The sequence below is a fragment of the Capra hircus genome (genome assembly GCF_001704415.2).
Source record: "Capra hircus breed San Clemente chromosome X unlocalized genomic scaffold, ASM170441v1, whole genome shotgun sequence".
In the NCBI taxonomy this organism is placed as follows: Eukaryota; Metazoa; Chordata; class Mammalia; order Artiodactyla; family Bovidae; genus Capra; species Capra hircus.
Window position 1 is genome coordinate 3,967,289 of NW_017189516.1, and position 25,029 is coordinate 3,992,317.

The following is a 25,029-nucleotide window of genomic DNA, read 5'->3' on the forward strand; positions in this document are numbered from 1 at the left end:
CAACTTGTTATGTGGTAGTAGGAAACAAATATGTCATCTTTCCTATCTCAGCTCATGTCACTTCTTTCAAGAAGCCTTTTCTAAGCCCTGTAATGCCCCATTATTATACTTGATTTTCTTAATAGCTCCTAATAGAATTTAAAGTCATCCTATTTGCTTTCACTCTTTGCTTACCGTCTTGGCAGTTGTGTTCCCCAGCACCTAGAGTCTTATTTTACACACAATAGGCACTCAATAAATATTTCTTGCCTGGATGAAAAAAAATAAAACTCTAATATTTCAAGTTTATACAGGCAAAGCATTTGGACATGTTTTGACATAAGAGCAAATAATGCAACACTGGGCATTACAGATGTAACAAAGAGATTGTTAAACACTTTGAGCCTAATGTTTATTAAAAACTACCCCTCAATTTTTCAAAAGCCCAGGTAACACCATAAGCAAAGTTTGCTTTTGACTAAGTAACAAAGATGAAGTATTTAAAGCTTTAACTGCTTTAAGTGTTTAGCTCCTTTCTAGGATTAGTACTCAGGTGATGGTGCTGTTTTTCCCCTAGTAGAATCTGCAGTCCAGAACAGTTCCCATTTCCCTGGCACACTGGTCACTTGCTTTCCTCTGTACACAGCCCAGTTAAAATGAACAGAAGAGAGAATTTTCAGGATAGAGCCTTTGTTGGCCATGATTCTGGTCATTGTTATGTATTATGTGTTAATAAAACTAGCTCCAATTTAACAGGGATAAATGTTAGCCAAACTAAACTTAATCTAGTCTGCCAATACATGAGGACTCATGGCACTAGTAAGGGAGGTGGGTGGGAAGGAGAGAGGATAAAATGTAGATGACTTCTAAGTTATTATGTCTTAAAATTTCTCAGCCAAAACTTGTGGGCTAAGATGTGTCTGTGTGTGCTCATTCGTGTCTAGCTCTTTGCAACCCCACCAGGCCTCTCTGTCCATGGAATTTTCCAGGCAAGAATACTGGGGCAAGATTGCCATTTCCTACTCCAGGGGATCTTTCCAACTCGGGGATCCAACCCATGTCTCTTATGTCTCCTTGACTGGCAGGTGGATTCTTTACTACTGTGTCAATTTAATTGAATCTGAAGACAAAACTTATCTTCATATCAAACATTAGGTATTTTACACATTTGATTGGCTGAACAATCTATCATTGAAAATGAAGCATATAGTAATATCTATCAATGAAAATAGAGGCAATTTAATCCTTTGGTGTCCAAAAGCATCTTCTGGTGAATTTGCTTAGGGGATAATGCCTCTCATTATATAAAACAAACCTTTCCAAATTTGGAATAGAGAATAATTCTGAGAATTAATTTTCTAAATAGTAGAGTATGGCTTGAAATAGTTTCTCCCTTATACCTTTTTAAAAATTCACATCGAAAGACACTGCTTCTCCATTAAACTCAGGCACTTTTTGACATAAAAATATCCCTTTTCTTTGTCAGCTTTAACACAGTTTATGTGGTTCAGTGATAAAATAATCTGCCTGTAATGCAAGAGAGGAATAAGTTGTGGGTTGGATCCCTGGGTCAGGAAGATTCCCTGGAGGAGGAAATGGCAACCTACTCCTGTATTCCTGCCCAGAAAGCCCCATGACACAGAAGTCTGGCGGCCTTCAGTCCATAGGGTGTCAGAACCAGACACGACAGAGCAACTGAGCATGAAGGCATGCAGAAATACTATAATTGTCCAAAGAAACAGTACTAAAAACAAAGGAAAAGTGGAAGAGAGCAGATAAAATTTAAAATATGAATATTAAATAATCAAGCTGACAGCCTGAGTTCTCAAACTGTCATAGTTTATCTGATTTACAGATTCATTTTTACATGATCTGAGAAAATCAGTTGAAATTTCTCCTTTTTAAGATCTTGGACTATCTCTTGACTTCCATTTTCTTCTTTGTGCCTTCACTGTACTGTAGAAAGAGAGTGTAGTGTGTAGCTATTTTGAAAGGAAGCAATGTGTGAAAAATCAGATGATCAGTCTTCCCACAAATAAGCGTAAAATGCAAATATTTCTCCAGGAAAAGCAAAATATAAAGGGCATTGAAGCCTCCCATTTCTTCCTCAATTGAGAACAAAGCATTCTTCTTTCACAGAACTAGGAAGAGCAAAGCTTTAGTAGGCATTTCTCAAAGAGAACATAAATAGAACATAAATTTACTGTGTGAACCTATTTTGTTGTTAAGATAAATTATGACAACCAGTTTTCAAAACTGGTTTATCTTTTTCCCTCCATATATTTCCATGATAATTAGAATGTAAGTTGATCTAATGGAAATTTCTCTAGGAAAGGTCTATAGTTCATGGAAATGCTAATAAGATGTCTCACCTCAATGTTATAGGGCTTACAAACTTCCCAAATGGAGCCAAATTAAGTCTTCCAATACATAAGACCTTCTAATCTCTAGGTGAAATATGGAGCTTTTTTCAAGATAAAGCAGCCAACATAGAACTTTTACCTCTTCCCCTTCTCCCACATTATTTCAATTACTCTGTGTTTCCGTTTGGCCTCATGTTTAGAATATACCTAACATATCCTTGGTGCTCAGAATTATCTGAGCATAATAAAAATGTGAACTTAAGAGACTTCCCCTGTCATTCAGTGGTTAAGAATCCTTGCAATGCAGGGGACTCTGGTTTGATCCCTGGTTGTGGAACTAAGGTCCCAAATGCCACAGGGCAACAAGCCTGTGCACCACAACTAGAGAGCCCGTTCGTCACAATGAAAGATTCCACATGATGCAAAAAAATCCTAAGTGCCATAATTAAGACCTGACAAAGCCAAATGAATAAATATTTTTTAAATTGTGAACTTAAATCCAGGCTATAACACAGCAGAATATCAGAAGCTTTCCAGTCCCTGCCTCAGTAAAACTTTCAGTTCACCTCGCTAAAAATAAGTATATTATTTCCCTAGCAGTTCAAATAATTTCATAATCTTTGAGTGATTATTGGGTAGGGGGGGCAGAAGGTGCTGAGGCTGAAAATCAAATAGATTAGAACTGATTTCTTGATAAGATGGAGATAAAGGCAGTGCAAAAGTCATGTAAGAAATTATGTGGAAGCCTAGACACAGCTTGCAGTATCTTGGAGTAAATAAGTCCATAAAATAAATGGCCTTTATCAAGGGACTAAGTACAAGGATTGAATACAGGTGAACATTAAAATGAAATAAAATGGGATTGCCATTCTCTAAAACATTCTGCCACCTATTTGCATCATCCTTTAAAAGTATTTTCAAACATTTTCATGGTAGAGGAACTCCAATACATAAAACAGATAAAGGCAACTCTGGTCTGGTTTGAAAGCAAGCTGGGAGACCTAGAATGCTGTTGGTTAGTCTTCCCCTCCCAATCTTCTCCTTTATTTTCATTGGCCCCTGAGATACCTCTGTGGAACCCAGGGTTCTGCAAAACATACTTTGCGGACCTTTGCATTAGTCCAGCCTGCTTATTTTGTATATGAGGAAAGTGAACAACTGAGAAGAAACAGGACAAATAGGACTAAGAGATAATGTTGTGTTTGGCAAGAGATAATGCTGTAGTTGAGACCATAGACTCTAGAGTCAGACTGTCTGGTTTTGGATTTAATTCTGCTATTTAATAAATGAGTGACCTTGAGTATTATTTAATTTTACTTACTTCAGTTTCTCAATCTGTGAAATGCAGAAAACAAAATAGCTTAGTGTACATAAAGTACTTAGCTTAATGCCTGGCACCTACAGTGTGTGTATGTATGTATGTATATAAATACAAATATATATAGTGTGTGTGTGTGTGTAGGACTATAGCCCAGGTTCTTCTGATATGCCATGCTGCCTTTCATGTACTCAAAATTAATTTTAAGGTGAATTTTGGGCTAGACCTGAGGACTGATCAAGTAACTAGAGAAGTATTTTATGAGATTTTTTTCGTAAGCTCTCCTGAGCCTTGTTCTTGTGTGAACAGACCATGACGGGCTTTGGAATCAAGCAGATCTAGTTTTGGATCTCGAGTCTACTACTTTCTAACTCTGCATTCTTATGCAAGTTTCTTAATCCCTCTGGGTCTCAATTTCCATATTTTAAAAATGGTGATAATAATATCTACCTTATGGCGTAGTGGCCATGGAACAGAACTTTTTAGGGGCCAAAAGCATCATTACTCTGTGGGAGTATGATAAGTGCATTTAAGTCCTAAGAAAGGAATAAACACTAAGTAAGGAGCAAAAAGGTTTAGGATAGTCCCAGATATCCTAACCAAGAGTAGTGAGTTAAAGTGAAGCAAAGGAAATATTAGACCAAGAAGGAAAAATTGAAAGCATGTAGTATTAAACAATGAAATGATCATCCCTAAGGAAGATGTGGAAGTCGATTGGTTTGAGTCATTTCACATTGAATTGAAGTAAGGTAAAGTAGAACCTATCTGGGGAGCAATCTTTCCCTGGCTGGGAGACCAAGCAGATGAGCTAATAAGGGTTTTGCATCTGTCTTTTTTTCTTTTTAGAAAAAACGCTGGGAATGGAAAAGTGGAGGCACATCTGCATGGCGCCTGAGCCAGCTGGTAATGATAAGCAAAGGAAATCCACAGATAGGGAGGAGAAGAAAAATAAAATGTAGAACAGGGATAATGGGAAAGAATTAGGAAAGAGAGATTAAGAAATAAAAGACAAAGAGAGCAAAAAATGAAAAGAGAACAGAGGGAATCAGAAGCCAAGGAGAAAAAGGAGAGAGAATAGCTGAGAAGAGTTTTAATCACAAATAATACTGAGGTGTTACTATTCACAGTTGATGCTGATATCCACTGCTCATTAATGATACATCCTCTCATTATATAGGCCCTGTGACCTGGGCCTTGGCTTCAGAAAACAGTTGATTCCTAGCAGCTAATAAATAAACAAGCCCAAGCCCAAAGACAATCTGACAGAGGCATCTTTTTTCCTCCCTGGTGAAAAAAAAAGTGTCATTTTTTTCCCTCCTCTTCAAAAAGTAAACAATGCTTGTTTCTTAGAAACAGCTGGGAGTAGGAAAGAATATCAACTGTTCTTGCCAGCCTCAGAGTTCATTCCAGGGATATAATTCCCTTTCCCAATATACTAGTTCTTTATCCAACCCATTTGCAGAGATGAAGTTTCCCACCCATCATACCTGTGCCAAAGAAAGTAGAGGCTTTTGTACTTTTAAAGTCCCTAGGCTTTGGACAACAATTTCTATCCTGAGGTGGCACCACCTAAACAGTCTTGTACAAATGAACAAATATCTAAAATTTGTATTTTAAAAATACAGAGAGCATCTGCATACAACACTGACTATTTAATTCTCATTGGCCTCTGTATGTTCTATTCTTGTTTCTGTTATACCCATCCCCACTCTTGCAATCTTTTATATAGCCCTGCTGTTATACTCTGTGACTTCTGACAGTCCTTTGGACAGCAAGAAGATCAAACCAGTCAATCTTAAAGAAAATAAACCCTGAATACTCATTGGATGGACTGATGCTGAAGCTGAAGGTGAAGTTTGGTCACCTGATGCAAACAGTCAACTGTTTGGAAAAGTCCCTGATACTGGGAAAGATTGAGGGTAGAAGAAGAAGAGCACGTCAGAATACGAGATGGCTGGATGGTATCACCGATGCAATAGACATGAACTTGGGCAAATTCTAGGAGATGGTGAGGGAGAGGGAGGCCTTTTCGTGCTGCAGTCCATGGAGTCACAAAGAGTCAGAAAAGACTGGGCAACTGAACGACATTATACTCTGCAATCTCCTACCTCCAACTACTCATAGTGTTCAATCATCTCTCTTCATTTTCTTTCCACATGTCTCTAGAGGGAAATGTAGATGATTCTAGAAGTAATTGTAAGGTTAGCAATTATTAGTCAGAGGTCTTAGAGGGAATCACTTAGTAAGCCATCTACCTCTTCCTACCTTAGGGAAGCTGCCCTTCTTTTGAATCTGTCAGAGACCAGATTATACTTAGACCAGTGTAACATTAATAATCCTGTATTTTTCTGTGGCACTTTATAACTTATTAAACACCTTTATATTCATTATCATATTTGAATAGCAAATGTTATGACATTATAATTCAAATATTCAAATTACACTTGAAACAGAAAATAATGCTACAGACTGAACAAGACATAAATTTAGAATTTGGGGAAACAATGACAAAATTGCTGAATTTAAGATGTACTCTATAGGATGGCAGGGCTTCCCTGGTGGCTCAGTGGTAAAGAATCCGCCTGCCAATTCAGGAGATGTGGTTTCAATCCTTGGGTCAGAAAGATCCCATGGAGAAGGGAATGGAAAGGAGAAGGGAACCCACTCCAGTATTCTTGCCTATGAAATCCCATGGACAGAGGAGCCTGGTGGGCTACAGTAGGGGTCACAAAAGAATTGGATATGACTGAGTGACTAAACAACAACTCCAAGATGGCAATCAGATATTTGTCCAGAGGCCAATGGGCAGGAATTACATTATAAATGGTGGTATATAGGTATTTATTCTGTGCTGAATTTCAGACCTCATGATTAAAATTCCCTTCCCAGTACCTTGGTGATTGACTCAGGATTTGAATGGTGCTCTGATATTTTGGATTATTTGATCTACTTCCTCACCTGATATCTGACCCTTTCTACATTTTTCTTATCAAATGGTAATTGAGTCGCTCCTTAAACACATTCAACAGAAACCCACTGCATTTTGAGGCATCCTATGCTTCTAAAAGTTAGCAAGACCTTCCTATTAACTTGACGTAGCTCTGTTACATCTACCTGCCAAACTCCATTGTTTGAAGTCACTCTTCTCCCTCACAAGACAGCTAAAAGCAAGAGCCCAGACCTTCCTGTGGTCTTATTCTAGCTACTTATCCCCAAGCCCTTCTGCTCTTCATGTGGCATAGTTCAGAGTACCATTATCATCCTGGTCACAGCCCTGAAACCTCTTCAGCCTCTCTGTGGCCCTGACTAAAATGTGACTGTCAGCTGTAAGCACCATACTCCTGCTTTACTGTGTGACAGGTGAGAATCATTATGTGTCTGTCACCATCTACTTCCTAAATTCTGAATTCCTGTCTATGCAGCCTCATCATAAAGCTGACTCACACAGCCCTTGCTAACTGCAAACTGGTTCAGAAGATGTGCATTTAATTGAGAAAACATTTTATATCCCCTGGGAAGGGGATATAACCAGCCTATTCATTTCTCTTCTTAAACCATTATTACCCTGAGCAGGTCAATCCCCAGCATCATTAAAGTTTCATGAATTAGAATATTTGAGCTGGAAGAGACTTTAAGAAACTGAGAGGCTCAGGGAGGTGAAATTGTTCAAGATCACAGAGGGAGTTAGTAGACAAACATAGTCTATAACTTAGATTCTCTAAGGCTCTGGCCAGAACTCCTTAGGGTCTCAGATAGGTCAGCCTCAGGTGACTCTTGTACAGCTCTTGTCTTTTAGGACATAACTTACCAATGAAAACACAGATCCCCAAAGCGATTGAATATTTCTCATGACCACATACCTTCCCCATGTATTGCACACTACTGTCTTGCCTCCCCAGGAGCCAAAACATGGGAAAATCTCAGGGTATATTAATAAAGGCCCCCTTCACTTACATCCCTATATTCTAACAATGAAAAATCAGAAAGAAAAATTAAGGAATCAATCCCATTCACTGTTGCAACAAAAAAAAATTTAGGAATAAACCAACTTAAGGAGACAAAAGAACTGTATACAGAAAACTGTAAGATGCTGATGAAAGAAATCAAAGACAACATAAACAGATGGAGAGATATTCCATGTTTCTGGGTTGGAACAAAATCAACATTGTGAAAATAACTATACTACCAAATGCAATCTACAGATTCAATGCAATCCCTATCAAATTACCAATGGCATTTTTCACAGAACTAAAACAAAAAAATTCACAATTCATATGGAAACATAAAAGACCCTTAATAGCCAAAGCAATATTGAGAAAGAAGAATGGAACTGGAGGAATCCACCTTCCTGACTTCAGACTATACCACAAAGCTGCAGCCATCAAGACAGCATGCTACTCGCACAAAATCAGAAGCATAGACCAATGGAACAAGATAGAAAACCCAGAGATAAACCCATGCACCTATGGGTAACTTATCTTTTCCAAAGGAGGCAAGAATATAAAACGGGGCAAAGATAGTCTCTTCAATAAGTGGTGCTGGGAAAACTGGACAGCTACACATAAAAGAATGAAATTAGAGCACTTCCTATCATCACACACAAAGATTACACTCAAAATAGATTACAGACGTAAATGTAAGACCAGAAATTATAAAACTCTTAGAGGAAACCATAGGCAGAATACTTTCTGACATCAATCACAGAAAGATCCTCTATGACCCACCTGCTACAGTAATGAAAATTAAAAAAAATAATAAACAAATGGGACCAAATTAAACTTAAAAGCTTTTGCACAGCAAAGGAAACTATAAGCAAGGTGAAAAGACAACCCTTAGAATGGGAGAAAATAATAGCAAATGAAACAACTGACAAAGGATTAATCTCCAAAATACAAAAGCAGCTTATACGAGTCAATTCCAGAAAAACAAAGAACCCAATCAAAAAGTGGAGAAAAGAACTAAACAGACATTTCTCCAAAGAAGACATACAGGTGGCTAACAAACACATGAAAAGATGCTCAACATTGCTCATTATTATAGAAAGGCAAGTCAAAAGTATAATATCACCTCATACTGGTCAGAATTATCATAATCAAAAAGCCTACAAACAATAAAGGCTGGAGAGGCTGTGGAGAAAAGGGAACCCTCTCACACTGTTGGTGGGAATTTAAATTGATACACCCATTATGGAAGACAGTATGGCTATTCCTTAAAATCTAGGAATAAAACCACCATATGACTCAGCAATCCCACTCCTAGGCATATACCCTGAGGAAACAAAAATTGAAAAAGACACATGTATCCCAATGTTCATTGCAGCACCATTTACAATAACTGGAACATGGAAACAACCTAGACGTCCATTGACAGATGAATGGATAAAGAAGCTGTGGACCCACTGCTTTTTGGGCCCACTGTCTGAGATCCTGTGGACTCCTGCCACCTGCTACAGTTTGAGATGTTGAGAGCCACTCATGACTTCCAGAGTCTGGGTCAATGAAGTGATATTTTTGAAAGGCTTTTTGTTCACCATAAGGGCTCTAGGGCATGAATCAGCCTTCAGTGTATAGAACCAATCAAGTATCATATGTCTTGCAGAATTTTTAATTTTCTAGTTTTAGAAAATTTACATACATACAATTGAATATTACTAAGCCGTAAAAAGGAACACATTTGAATCAGTTCTAATGAGGTGGATGAACCTAGAATCTATTATACAGAGTGAAGTAAGTCAGAAAGACAAAAACAAATATCATATACTAACACATATATATGGAATCTAGAAAGATGGTACAGATGAAATTATTTGCAGAGCAGCAATGGAGACAGACATAGGGAACAGACTTATGGACATGGGGAGGGGGAGGAAGGAGAGAGTGGGGTGTATGGAGAGAGTAACATGGAAACTTACATTACCATATGTAAAATAGATAGCCAATGGGAATTTGCTGTATGATTCAGGGAACGCAAACAGGGACTCTGTAACAGTCTAGATGGGTGAGATGGGGAGGGAGATAGGAGGGAGGTTCAAAAGGGACAGGAGATAGTTATACCTATGGCTAATTCATATTGATGTTTGGCAGAAACCAACACTATTCTATAAAGCAATCATCTTTCAATTAAAAATAAATAAATTTAAAATTAAAAATAATAAAGGGCCTAAGGAATCCCCCAAAATGTAAGCATGTGCCAGTAATGCTGCCACTAGAAAATTAAAAATTCTGCAAGACATATGATACTTGATTGGTTCTATGCACTGAAGGCTGATGCCAGGCCCAATATCTAAGGCAAGTATTTTGGCAGAAATTCAACTGGATATTAGAGTGTGGAAAGTACATTCACGCCCTAGAGCCCTTATGGTGAACAAAAAGCCTTACAAAAATATTACTTCATTGACCCAGACTCTGGAAGTCATGAGTGGCTCTCCTCAACATCTCAAACTGTAGCAGGTGGCAGGAGTCCACAGGATCTCAGACAGTGGGTCCAAAAAGCAGCATGTCCTTCAATTTTCCTTCAAGTTCATTTGGAGTGAAAACTTCTGAGTAAAGGTGGCACCTTGAACATGCACATATACTTTCATTACCTCTTGAAACCTCACTAAAAATAAAGCAAAGGAATCTTTCTTAAAGCCATACATCCAAAAGGAAGGTGGAAATAAGAGAGAGGATAGAAGCAGTTAGGTTTAGCAAATAGAATGTAGATGGACAAGTAGCAGCCAACTTATCATGCTCAAGAAAACATGATCTTGGGCTTCCCTGGTGGCTCAGTGGTAAATAATTCACTTGCCAATGCAGGAGACACAGGTTTGATCCCTGATCCAGGAAGATCCCACATGCCACGGAGCAACTAAACCCATGTGTCACAACTTTTGTACCTGTGCTCTACAGCCTGGGAGTCACAATTACTGAATCCATATGCTGCAACTACTGAAGCCAGCATGCCCTAGAGCTTGTGATCTGCAACAAGAGAAGCCACTGCAATGAGGAGCCTGTGTACCACAACTAGACAGTAGCCCCCACTGGCCTGCAACTAGAAAAAAAGCCCAGGCAGCAATGAACACTCAGCACAACCAAAAATAAAATAAATAAATAATATTTTAGAAAGAAAAAAGGAAGCATGATCCTAAGCTAGGAATGGGAGAAAGCTAACAGCAAATAAGTTTTATGTTGAACCATATTCAAAAATTTCAGGAATTATGGCAACATTTAATTTGGAAGTAAGGATAAAGTGGAGTCTGTGATCAATAGGCTAAGTTATACTATGGTAACTATAATCTGATAGGTTTAAAACATTGAAAGATTTGTTTATCGCTCACACTACATGTGTAGTGTAATCACTCAGGAAATGAGGCTTGTGGGGGCTTCATCTTGAAACAATTGACATAGCAGGAAAAAAATAACATGGCAAACCATACATTTGTTCCTAAGCATTCTGCTTGGAAATGACATGCTTCACCTGCTCACATTTCAAGGCCAAAACAATTCACATGACTGTGTTTAACCTCCAAAGGAGATTGGGAAGTGAAATGTGGAAAGCTGAATTATTGTTGCATTTCCTTAGTGTCTACCATAAAGGATACTAAGAAAAGGGGTATTACTAGAAAACTGACAAACAGATTTGAGCACTAGGTGGCACTCTATACTTCCCTCATAGCTCAGTTGGTAAAGAATCTGCCTGCAATGCAGGAAATCCTGGTTTGATTCCAAGATCAGGAAGATCCCCTGGAGAAGGGAAAGACTCCAGTATTCTGGCCTAGAGAATTCCATGGACTACAGTCCATGGGGTTGCAGAGTCAGACATGACTGAGCAACTTTCACTTTTGGCACTCTATATTACTGTGAATGGAATTGGGCGATTCCTTTCTACACCCTGACAGAGATTTGGGCATTTATTTTCTAGGGAGGGTAAAACAAAAGATATCTTGACTGAAGGACACCAGCTGTAGCTGAGGATAGGACTATTATACTGAACCGAAACTACCTCCCCTAAGCCTTCTTCTTCCACTGGGCTCTCAGAAAGTTGGCAGATAAGTCTTTGCCTTTTAGGCAGGAAACTGGAAGAGTATTTGGGGTGGGCATCAAATTGACCACTTTTAAGAGAAAGGATATAATCATAACCTTAAAATGAAGTGATATAAACTTGTATAACCTTAAAATGAAGTGCAGTGATATAAGCTTAAAATGAGGCTCACAGTCAAGAAGTCATAAATATGAGCGCAAAGATTCAGTTCACTTCAGTCACTCAGTCATGTCTGACTCTATGACCCCATGAACTGCAGCACACCAAGCTTGCCTGTCCATCACCAACTCCCGGAGTTTGCTCAAATTCATGTCCATTGAGTTTTTTATGCCATCCAACCATCTCATCCTCTTCCATCTCATCCTCATCCAACCTTCTCCTCCTGCCGTTAATCTTTCCCAGCATCAGGGTCTTTTCCAGTGAATCAGTTATTTGCATCAGGTGGCCAAAGTATTGGAGCTTCAGCATCAGCATCAGTCCTTTCAATGAATATTCAGGACTGATTTCCTTTAGGATTGAACTCTAAGATTACAATCAATAAAAGGAAGTAATACCAGACAACTAAGAGTTATGAAACAGCTGAGAAGACAAAAAGAAAAGGCAATTTATAGCAAATGGAGATTATGCAGGCAGAGATACAAACAAATAAGAATAGGATGTTACACAAATGAAGCACTCAGAAAACAAAAACCATCATGGAACTTAAAAACATGACAGCAAAAAATTTAAAACTTGATAGAAAAATTTGAAGATATTTGAATAAATCTCAGAAAATGGAAAAAACAACAGATAAATAGGATATAGAAGAGAAAAGAAAATTAGAGGGCCAGTCCAGAGGATATAACAACCATATGATGAGTTCCAAGGGAGAGAGAACATTAAAAGTAGAAGCAAGAAATATCAAACTATTAACAAATTCAAGAAAATCCCAGGACTTAGAGCCATGGGTTCCTAGAAAAGGTCCACAAGGTACCTGTAACAGTGATGAAAATATTTCCACACCAAGTGACATTATTGTAAGATTTCAGAGTGCTTGTAAAAAAGAAAAGATTTTAAAGATTCTAGAGAAATTTGAACAAGTCACATGTGAAAAATTAGGAATTCAAATAACTTTAGATTTCTCAACAGGCAGCACTAGAAGCTACACAATAAAGAAGAAATGTTTTCAAAATCTGAAAGAAAATTATTTCTAGCCTTCAATGTAATGACATTTTAGGAAAGCATGAAGACATTTTCAGATATGTGAAATGTTGTGGATTGAATTATGTCTCCTAATTCGTATGTTAAAATCCTAACCCCCAGTACTTTATAATGTGATCTCATTTGGAAATAAAGTTATTGAAGATACCATTTTAGTTAATATGATATCATATTGGAATAGCCTGGGCCCTTAATCTCTTATGACTGATATCCTTTAAAATGGGGAAATTCAGACACTGATATACACACATAGTGAGAACACCATGTGACCCTGAAGACAGAGATTGGGATGGTGCATCTACAAGCCAAAGAATGCCAAAGATTGGCATTGGCTTTGGCATTGTCAATCCACCACATGTTTCAAAAGCCCTACAGAACAGTTTCTCTGTTACAACCCTCAAAAGAAGTCAAATCTTCTGACTCCTTAACTTTGGAATAACACATTTTTGTTGGTCACACCACTCAGTTTGTAGTACTTTGTCATGGCGGCCCTAGCAAACTAATATATAAAAATTCAAAAAACTTTACCTGTCATGCACCATTCCTCATGTAGCAATATGAAGATGTATGCCACCAAAACTGGTAATAAATACAAAAGAGAAAGACACAGGATAGATAAAACTGGAAACCAAACACATGAAAGGGTCAAAATGAATCCCTAGGATAAAGTAAAGGGAGATCCCAGCTTTGCACCAAGTGTTGAAAGCAACCAGTCTAGACTGGTGCAGTGGAATTTAATACAGACATGCCAAGGACAGTCATCAACAAGATTCCTGCTGCTATAAGACCATTTATTTTTATAATCTTAGGGCAGAATACCTAGGTGGGTTTGGCCCAGATTCTTCTGAGTACTTAGCTTTCTCAGAATAAGTACTCTTGGAATTTCTAATTTCCTCTCAATGCTGTATGGATCAACTGGGGATGATGACATAGAAAGTTCACCCTGCCTTCCTACATTGGACTGTGGTGTGTGTTTAAAATGGGCTTCCCTGGTGGCTCAGTATAATGAATCCACCTGAAATGCAGGAGATGCAAGAGGCTTGGGTTCAATCCCTGGGTCAGAAAGACTCCCTGGAGGAAGGCACAGCAACCCACTCCAGTATTCTTACCTGAGAATCCCATGAACAGAGGAGCCTCATGGGCTACAATCCATGGGATCACAAAAGAGCTGGACACGACTTAGAGACTAAACAACAACAAATAAAATTTAAAATAAAATTTTACTGTGTTAATCTACTGAAAATTTGTTATGCTCACTAGCTTACCCTGATTAATAAGCTTTCAATAAAGTGTTTTGCTTTTAACTGCTCCGGAGAGAAGATTGGCCATGGTAGGTTTAGAAGGATATAACTTCTTGTCAGAAGTTCATTATCTAACTCACTCTATTGCCCTGCTAGATTATCTCCACATTGGTGAGCCTAAGTTCCCTGGATTCACCAGAGGCTTTGTCTAGAATGGGTTTATAAATGCTCAGAGAAACTGAAGCCAGACTATGAAACTCAAAGACTTTTTCAGCCTTCATTTGCAGCAATGTTGTTCTTTCCTTACACAATATCAGTTGTGCTTGCTCTGAGCTTTCATACTGATAACTTTCCACACTCATTTATATTTAAACATTTGTTCAAGAAAGTAACTCACTGTTTTATAAAATCACAGAGTAATAAAAAATGAGAGAAACAAATCAAGAAGGATGCGAAGGTCAGAAGATATGGCCAATGCCATAAAGCAATAGATTTTTTTTTTTTTTTATTCTTTCTAGAACTTTTCCATGCTTTAGTAGTTTACATTATTATCCTCCTTTCCCGACATTCCAAGCTTTCTTGACGACCCCAGTCCACACTGAGTGCTAAATTTAATATAGAAATAAATATAAAAGTAATATAGTCTAACCTTTGGGTTTTGCTGGTACACAAATTGAGGTGTGTCTTGTGTAAAGGTGGCTTTGCTGGTGGCTCAGTGATAAAGAATCAGCCTGCAATGCAAGAGATAGGCTGGAGATTCAGGTTTGATCCTTGGGTCGGGAAGATCCCCTGGAGTAGGAAATGGCAACCCACTCTAGTATTCTTGCCTGCAAAATTCTGTGAACAGAGGAGCCTGGCAGGTTACAGTCCATGGAGTCACAAAGAGCCAGACAGGACTGAGCGACTGAGCATGTATGCTTAAACAAAGACATGCATACTAAATGGTTGAGCTAGAATTTAGATTGAGATCAATCTGCAAGCATGTCCTTTAAATTGTTATGATCTAATGCCTCTTTCGGAGAAGGCAATGGCACCCCACTCCAGTACTCTTGCCTGGAAAATCCCATGGACGGAGGAGCTTGGTAGGCTGCAGTCCATGGGGTCGCGAAGAGTCAGACACGACTGAGCGACTTCACTTTCACTTTTCACTTTCCTGCATTGGAGAAGGAAATGGCAACCCACTCCAGTGTTCTTGCCTGGAGAATCCCGGGGACAGGGGAGCCCGGTGTGCTGCCATCTATGGAGTCTCATAGAGTTGGACACGACTGAAGCGACTTAGCAGCAGCAGCAGCAATGCCTGTTTGGAGAGGGAAATGGTAACCCACTCTAGTACTCTTGCCTGGAAAATTCCATGGATGGAAGAGCCTGGTAGGCTACAGTCCATGGGGTTGCAAAGAGTCAGACACGACTGAGCAACTTCCCTTTCTTTCTTTCTATAGTTTCTTTTGGAGAAGGAAATGGCAACCCACTCCAGTGTTCTTGCCTGGAGAATCCCATGAATGGAGGGGCCTGGTGGGCTGCGGTCTCTGGGGTTGCAGAGTAAGACATGACTAAGCAACTAACACACACAATGCCTCTTTAGAACTGAAGTCTAGCAAAGTGAACCTTCATGATAAAAGTGTCTACATGATGTAGATAAAATGAGTACCAAGATTGGAGTGGAGGTTTGTATGCAAAAAACAAACAAAATGTACAATGAAATCTTTCAGATAGCATCAATAGAAAGACATTCGTGAAGACCATACCAGGATTTTTGTTAATTTTGTAGTCATAAACTTTTTCTATATCCAATTTTTCTATTTTTGTTTCCTTCATCTCTCTTCCAATAGTCAATAACCTGAAAACACAGAGACCGATGAGGTTTTTGAAAAGATAGGAAGAGAGATAGGAGTTGGATAAATGATGCCTTCCTTTTTCAACCAGGTATAGTTTGAAGAAAAAAAAAGGTTTTCCACAAATACTCAGTGATGATAGCTCTGATTTTTTATATATCCGCAAAATAAACTATCTTACTTTTGTATTTATTTCTATGTTAAATTCAGCACTCAGTCTGGACTGGGGTCATCAAGAAAGTCTGGAATGTCTGAATATTTATATATTCAGTTCGGTCACTCAATTGTGTCTGACTCTTTGTGATCCCATGGACTGCAGCACGCCAGGATTCCCTGTCCATCATCAACTCCCAGAGTTTGCTCAAACTCATGTCCATCGAGATGGTGATGCCATCCAACCATTTCATCCTCTGTCACCCCCTTCTCTGCCTGCCTTCAATCTATTCCAGCATCAGGGTCTTTTCAAATGAGTCAGTTCTTCACAACACGTGGCCAAACTATTGGAGTTTCAGCTTAAACATCAGTCCTTCCAACGAATATTCAGGACTGATTTCCTTTAGGATTGACTGGGCTGATCTCCTTGCAGTCCAAGGGACTCACAAGAGTCTTCTCCAACACCATCAATTCTTCGGTGCTCAGCTTTCTTTATGGTGCAACTCTCACATCCATACAAGACTATTGGAAAAACCAGAGCTTTGACTAAATGGGCCTTTGTCAGCAAAGTAATGTCTCTTAATATGCTGTCTAGGTTGGTCATAGCTTTTCTTCAGAGGAGCAAGCATCTTTTAATTTCATGGCTACAGTCACCATCTGCAGTGATTTGGGAGCCCAAAAGAATAAAGTCTCTCACTGTTTCCATTGTTTCCCCATCTATTTGCCATGAAGTGATGGAACCAGGTGGCATGCTCTTCGTTTCCTGAATGTTGAGTTTTAGGCCATCTTTTTCACTCTCTTCTTCCACTTTCATCAAGAGGCTCTTTAGTTCCTCTTCACTTTCTGCCATAAGAGTGGTGTCATTTGCATTTCTGAGGTTATTGATATTTCTCCTGGCAATCTTGATTCCAGCTTGTGCTTCATCCAGCTGGAGATTATATATATATATGTCTGAGTCCTAACTCAGAGTTAGGCGGTCCTAAGATGGCAGAGGAATAGGACGGAGAGACCACTTTCTCTGCTACAAATTTGACCATTTGCATTTCTGAGGTTATTGATATTTCTCCTGGCAATCTTGATTCCAGCTTGTGCTTCATCCAGCTGGATATATATATATATATATATATATATATATATATATATATATATATATATATATATGTCTGAGTCCTAACTCAGAGTTAGGCGGTCCTAAGATGGCAGAGGAATAGGACGGAGAGACCACTTTCTCCCCTACAAATTTGACCATTTGCTCTCTCCCACAAAAAAGATCATTTGAATGCTGAGCAACTTCCACAAAACAACTTCTGAATGCTGGCGGAGGACACCAGGCACCTAGAAAGGCAACTCATTCCCTTTGAAAGGAGGTAGGACAAAATATAAAACACAAAAAGAGAGACAAAAAGAGTTAGGTATGGAGACCTGTCCTGAGGAGGGAGACATGAAGGAGGAGACATTTCCAAACAGCAGGAACCCTCTCACTGGTGGGTCTGTGGGGAGATTTGGAATCTCAGAGGATAACATAACTGGAAGGAAAATAAAACACAGAATATGCACCTAACCACAACTCCCAGTGGAGAAGTAGTCCAGATGCTCGTGTCTGCCACCAGCAAATGGGGGCTATACAGGGATCATGCATTGCATGCTTAGGGTAAAGACCAGGCTTGAATGCCCTGAGGACAATCTGAGGGAGCTAACATGAGATAGCAACCAAAACTGTGGGATAGCCAGAGAGAGAAAGAGAGAGAGAGAGAGAGAGAGAGAGAGAGAGAGAGAAAACTTCCCCCTGAAAAGCTCTAACCTAAGGCACAGCCTGGTCCACTCACAGAACAAAGGATTGAGTGAATACCAAAGGAGAGCTAGCCAGTTGCGGACTGGCCCATGCCCCTGGTGGAGGCAGAGAGGCAGGCATGCAACAGCCAGCACCAGAAGGCAAGGGGCAATCTCAGCCCCAGAGATGGCATCCTCCACCAAACTGTGAATGGGCTTCCAGTTGCTAACCACATCTTTCTGGGATCCTGGATGGTTGACATCTGCCAGGAGAGTCACAGCCTGAGATCAGCTCCCCAGAGGAGACACATGACACACTTGAGACGGCACTCTCGTGGTGCACCTGGGAAACGGAGTGGCCAAGACCAGGGAGGTGATTAAGGTACACGGCCTACCTGGGACAGTGCACTGGCCAAGAACCTGGTTGCCTGAGCTGCCCGGACCTGGAAAGGGCACAAAACACACACTCAACCGAGTCTGTGCCTTTATGGAATACCCAAGAACCTGAACCTGAGCAGCTTAGACCTGGGAAGTACATGAAATGCAGGACCACTTTGGAAAGTACCCCTACAGAACAACCTGGAGCATGAGCAATGTAGACCAGGAAAACACACACCACCATGAGCTGGGGCAAACCCAGTGTGGTCCATACACTGCGAGCACTCTCCACACATGCCAGTGATATTTGTTTGCAATGTTTCTCCCTTCCCACAACACAACTGAACAAGTGAGCCTAAATAAGTGACCACCTTTGACCCATTATGTCAGAGTGGAAATTAGACACTGAAGAGACTTGCAAACAGAGGAAGCCAAAATAAACAAAGAAGAGAGAACTGCTCTGGAAGTGGTAGGTACAACAGATTAAAACCCTGCAGTTAGCATTGACTAAGCATTGGAAGGGGCCTATAGACCTTGAGAAGAAGTATAAACTGGAACAAGGAACTATCTGGAAATGAACTGACCCCACACACCTCTCAACAGCTCCAGAGACATTCCTAGATATATTTTTTACTCTTATCATTTTTTTTAATATTTAAAAACTATTTAATTTTTTATTTTTACTTTATTACTCCTTTAATTTTCATTTTTATAACCTTCTATTACCTCCCCCAAAAAGATTCAATTTTTAAAGAAAATTTCATATATATTTTTTTCACAATTTTTGTGATTGATTTTGTTTTGTATTTTTAATATTGTATTTTTTAGAGCCTAACCTCTACTCTAGATTTTTGATGTTTGCTTTTCAGTATTTGTTATCAATTTCGTACCAAGAATCTAGTCTTCAGTACCCATTTTTACTTAGGGGTGTGATTACTGGCTTGATTGTTCTCTCCCCTTTTGACTTTCCCTTTTCTCCCCCAGGTCACCTCTATCTCCTCTCTCCCCCTTATCTTCTCTGCTTAACTCTGTGAATCTCTCTGGGTCTTCTGGGCTGTGGAGAACACTTAGGAAACCGATTACTGGCTTGATTGGCCTCTCCCCTTTTGACTCTCCCTCTTCTCCTCCTGGTCACCTCTACCTCCCTCCTCCCTCTTCTTTTCTCCATGTAACTCTGTGAACCTCTCTGGGTGTCCCTCACAGTGGAGAATCTTTCCTCCCTTAATCTAGATATTTTATCATCTGTGCTGTATGGATGGAGAACTCTTGAGGCTACTGTAAGTATAAGACTGAAAGCCAATGGCAGGAGGCTTAAATCCAAAACTTGAGAACACCAGAAAACTCCTGACTCCAGGGAATATTAATCAACAAGAGCTCATGCAAAAGCCTCCATACCTACCCTGAAACCATGCTCCACCCAAGTGCCAATAAGTTCCAGAGAAAGACATACCATGCTAATTCTCCAGCAATGCAGGAACACAGACCTGAGCATTAAAATACAGGTTGCCCAAAGTCACACCAAACCCATAGACACCTCAAAAGTTACTACTGGACACTTAATTGCACTCCAGAGAGAAGAGATACAGCTCTACCCACCAGAACAAAGACAAAAGATCCCCTAACCAAGAAACCTCTACAAGCCACTAGTCCAACCCCAACTATAGGAAGCAACCTCCACAATAAAGAGGAACCAAAAGCTTCCAGCCTACAGAAAGGTCACCTCAAACACAGCAATCTAAGCAAAACAAAAAGGTGGAAAAATATTCAGCAGGTAAAGGAGCATGATAAATGCCCAACAAACCAAAAAAAAAAAAAAAAGAAGAGGAGATAGGGAGTCTACCTGAAAAAGAATTCAGAACAATGATAGTAAAGATGATCCAAAATCTTGAAAACAAAACGAAGTTACAGATAAATAGTCTGGAGACAAGGATTGAGAAGATGCAAGAAATGTTTAACAAGGACCTAGAAGAAATTTAGAGTCAATCAATAATGAATAATGCAATAACTGAGATCAAAAGCACTCTGGAGGTAACCAACAAAAGAATAACAGAGGCAGAAGATATGATAAGTGAGGTAGAAGAAAGAATAGTGGAAATAAATGAAGCAAAGAGGAAAAAAGAAAAAAGAATTAAGAGAAATGCAGACAACCTCAGAAACCTCTGGGACGATGTTAAACACACCAATATTTGAATCATCAGTGTCCAAGAAGCAGACAAAAAGAAAGGGAATGAGAAAATACTTGAGGAGATAATAGTTGAAAACTTCCCTAAAATGGGGAAGGAAATAGCTATCAAGTCCAAGAAACCCAGAGAGTCCCAAACAGGATAAATCCAAGGTGAAACACCCCAAGACACATATTTATCAACTTAACAAAGATCAAACACAAAGAACAAATATTAAAAGCAACAAGGGAAAAGCAACAAATAACACACAAGGGGATTCCCACAAGGATAACATCTGGTCTTTCAATAGAAACTCTTCAGGCCAGAAGGGAATGGCAGGACATACTTAAAGTGATGAAAGAGAAAAACCTACAACTCAGATTACTATACCCAGCAAGGATCTCATTCAAACATGAAGGAGAAATCTAAAACTTTACAGACAAGCAAAAGCTGAAAGAATTCAGCACCACCACACCAGCTCTTCAACAAATGCTAAAGGATCTTCTCTAGGCAGGAAACACAGAAAAGGTTTATAAACTTGAACCCAAAGCAACAAAGTAAATGGCAACAGGATCACACGTATAAATAATTACCTTAAATGTAAATGGGTTGAATGCTCCAACCAAAAGACAAAGACTGGCTGAATGGATGCAAAAACAACATCCCTGTATACACTGTCTTCAAGAGACCCACCTCAAAACAAGGGACACATGTGGGCTGAAAGTGAAGGGCTGGAAAAGATGTTTCATGCAAATGGAGACCAAAAGAAAGCACGAGTGGCAACACTCATATCAGATAAAATAGACTTTGAAATAATGGCAGTGAAAAGAGACAAACAAGGACCCTACATAATGATTAGTGGATCAATCCAAGAAGGAGATATACAAATTATAAATATATATGCATCCAACATAGGAGCACCACAATATATAAGGAAAATGCTAACAAGTATGAAAGGGGAAATTAACCGTAACACAGTAATAGTGGGAGGCTTTAGTACCCGACTCACACCTATGGATAGATCAACCAAACAGAAAATTAACAAGGAAGCACAAGTTTTAAATGATACAATGGACCAGTTAGACCTAATTGATATCTATAGGACATTTCACCCCCCCAAAATGGATTTCACCTTTTTCTCAAGTGCACACAAAACTTTTTCCAGGATAGATCACATCCTGGGCCATAAATCTAGCCTTGTAAATTCAAAAAAATTGAAATCATTTCAAACATCTTTTCTGATCACAATATGATAAGATTAGATGTCAACTACAGGGAAAAAAGCTATTTAAAAATACAATGGTATTTTACTCAGCCATTGAAAAGAATGTATTTGAATCAGTTTTAACGAAGTGGATGAAAATGGATCCTATTATAGAGAGTGAAGTAAGTCAGAAAGAAAAACACCATACAGTATATTAACTCATATATATGGAATTTAGAAAGATGGTAATGATGACCCTATATGCAAGACAGCAAAAGAGGCACAGAGATAAAGAACAGACTTTTGGACCATGTGGGAGAAGGCGAGGGTGGGATGATTTGAGAGAATAGCATTGAAACATGTATATTACCATATGCAAAATAGATCGCCAGTCCAGGTTTGATGCATGAGACAGGGTGCTCAGGGTTGGTGCACTGGAATGACCCTGACAGATGGGATGGGTAGGGAGGTGGGAGGGGGTTCAGGATGGGGGACACATGTACACCCATGGCTGATTCATGTCAGTGTAATACAAAAACCACTGCTAAGTCGCTTCAGTCATGTCAGACTTTGTGCAACCCCATAGACAGCAGCCCACCAGGCTCCACCATCCCTGGGATTCTCTAGGCAAGAATACTGGAGTGGGTTGCCATTTCCTTCTCCAATGCATGAAAGTGAAAAGTCAAAGTGAAGTCGCTCAGTTGTGTCTGATTCTTTGCGACCCCATGGACTGCAGCCAACCAGGCTCCTCCGTCCATGGGATTTTCCAGGCAAGAGTACTGGAGTGGGGTGCCATTACAATATTGTAAAGTAATTAGCCTCCAATTAAAATTAATTAATTAATTTTAAAAATTACTGAGTTAGAGAGAGCTTAAACTGAAAAGGGAACCACCAGCTGAAGTGACTTGGTATTTACTTTTTATGAAGCATTCTAGTCCACTGCAGCCATGAAATTAAAAGACGCTTACTCCTTGGAAGGAAAGTTATGGCCAACTTAGATAGCATATTGAAAAGCAGAGACATTACTTTGCCAACAAGTTCCGTCTAGTCAAGGCTATAGTTTTTCCAGTAGTCATGTATGGATGTAAGAGCTGGACTGTAAAGAAAGCTGAGTGCCGAAGAATTGATGCTTTTAAACTGTGGTGTTTGAGAAGACTCTTGAGAGTCCCTTGGACTACAAGGAGATCCAATCAGTCCATCCTAAAGGAGATCAGTCCTGGGTGTTCATTGGAAGGACTGATGTTGAAGCTGAAACTCCAATACTTTGGCCACCTGATGCGAAGAACTGACTCATTTGAAAAGACCCTGATGTTGGCAAAGATTGAAGGCAGGAGGAGAATGGGATGACAGGATGAGATGGTTGGGTGGCATCACCAACTCAACGGACGTAAGTTTAGGTAGACTCCAAGAGTTGGTGATGGACAGGGAGGCCTGGTGTGCTGTAGTCCATGGGTTCACAAAGAGTCGGAGACAACTGAGCGACTAAACTGAACTGAACTAGTCCACTATTTATGTGATAATTTTGGTTCCATGACTATTCTTCTGGGTTATATTTTTATTGTACCAGGTATTACAATTTTGGTTATGGCAATAATAAGAATCCTATACTTCCTTTACTATCTAGTGCTTCTCCATCTCTGGAATGGATGTTCGATTATGGTGTAGTAGGTGGAAATGTGTGACCCAGATATAGAAGAGTGATGCAAAACTAAGTGGATCCTTATAAATTGTGGAGATAGAGGAGGGGAGTTTAGTAATTTGCATACTTTTAAAAATTAAATCAGGAAAAAAAAAACAAAAACAAAAAGGACTCAGCTCATACGTAATAGATGGAACTTTCTAAATAGCTGTGCCAGATATCTGTCTGTTAGTATCTCAAACCCTAAAGGTTGCCTTCATCTCCCATAATTCCTGGGTATAAGAGGATTGGGTTCTTTGGTTAGAAGAGCAACTTCCTTTTAGAACATGTGCAAGATATACCTATGACTGATTCATGTTGATGTATGGCAGAAACCAACATAATATTGTAAAGCAAATATCCTTCAATTAAAAATAAATAATTTTTTTAAACGTGCAAGAATCCTGGTTTCATGAATTTAATATCTTTTGGGGTAGGCATGATACAATTACAGGATTAAGAACATCAGTTTCAATGATTTACTGCTTGTTTGTTTCAGAGTAGACCACGATTAAAAAGATATTTTAAAACTGTGTTTTAGATTCTTTAAAGTTCTAAAGGAATATCTTCTACTTCTTGAATAGGTGACTTGGGGAAGTCAGTATAAAAAAGTACCTCAATATCTTCAATATAAGGTAGAAACTTATTTCCATTCAGTCCTTATTTCCTCAAAGATGCATTTTGCCCATTCAAATAAGGAAGCACCCAGTTTGTTCACTCGATAAAAGTATTATTTTAAATAGTGTTATTTTTAAATTTTTATTTATTTATTTTTGATATACAAGCAACTCCTGAAGCTCAATTCCAGAAAAATAAACGACCCAATCAAAAAATGGGCCAAAGAACTAAACAGACATTTCTTCAAAGAAGATATACAGATTGCTAACAAACATATGAAAAGATGCTCAGCATCACTTATTATCAGATAAATGCAAATCAAAACCACAATGAGGTACCATTTCACACCAGTCAGAATGGCTGCGATCCAAAAGTCTACAAGTAATAAATGCTGGACAGGCTGTGGAGTAAAGGGAACACTCTTATACTGTTCTGAGAATGCAAACTAGTACAGCCACTATGGAGAACAGTGTGGAGATTCCTTAAAAAACTGGAAATACAACTGCCATCAGTTCAGTCAGTTCACTTCAGTCGCTCAGTCATGTCTGACTCTTTGCGACCCCATAAATTGCAGCATGCCAGGCCTCCCTGTCCATCACCAACTGCCATACGACCCAGCAATTCCACTGCTGGGCATACACATTGAGGAAACCAGAATTGAAAGAGACATGTGTACCCCAATGTTCATCGCAGCATTGTTTATAATAGCCAGGACATGGAAGCAACCTAGACGTCCATTGGCAGATGAATGGATAAGACAGCCATGGTACAGATGCACAATGGAGTATTACTCAGCTATTAAAAATAATACATTTGAACCAGTTCTAATGAGGTGGATGAAACTGGAGCCTATTATAGAGTGAAGTAAGCCAGAAAGAAAAACACCAATACAGTATACTAACACATACATATGGAATTTAGAAAGATGGTAACAATAACCCTATATGTGAGACAGCAAAAGAGACACACATGTATAGAACAGTCTTTTGGACTCTGTGGGAGAGGGCAAGGGTGGGATGATTTGGGAGAATGGCATTAAAACATGTATGTTATCATACGTGAAACAGATCGCCAGTCCAGTTTTGATGCATGAGACAGGGTGCTCGGGGCTGGT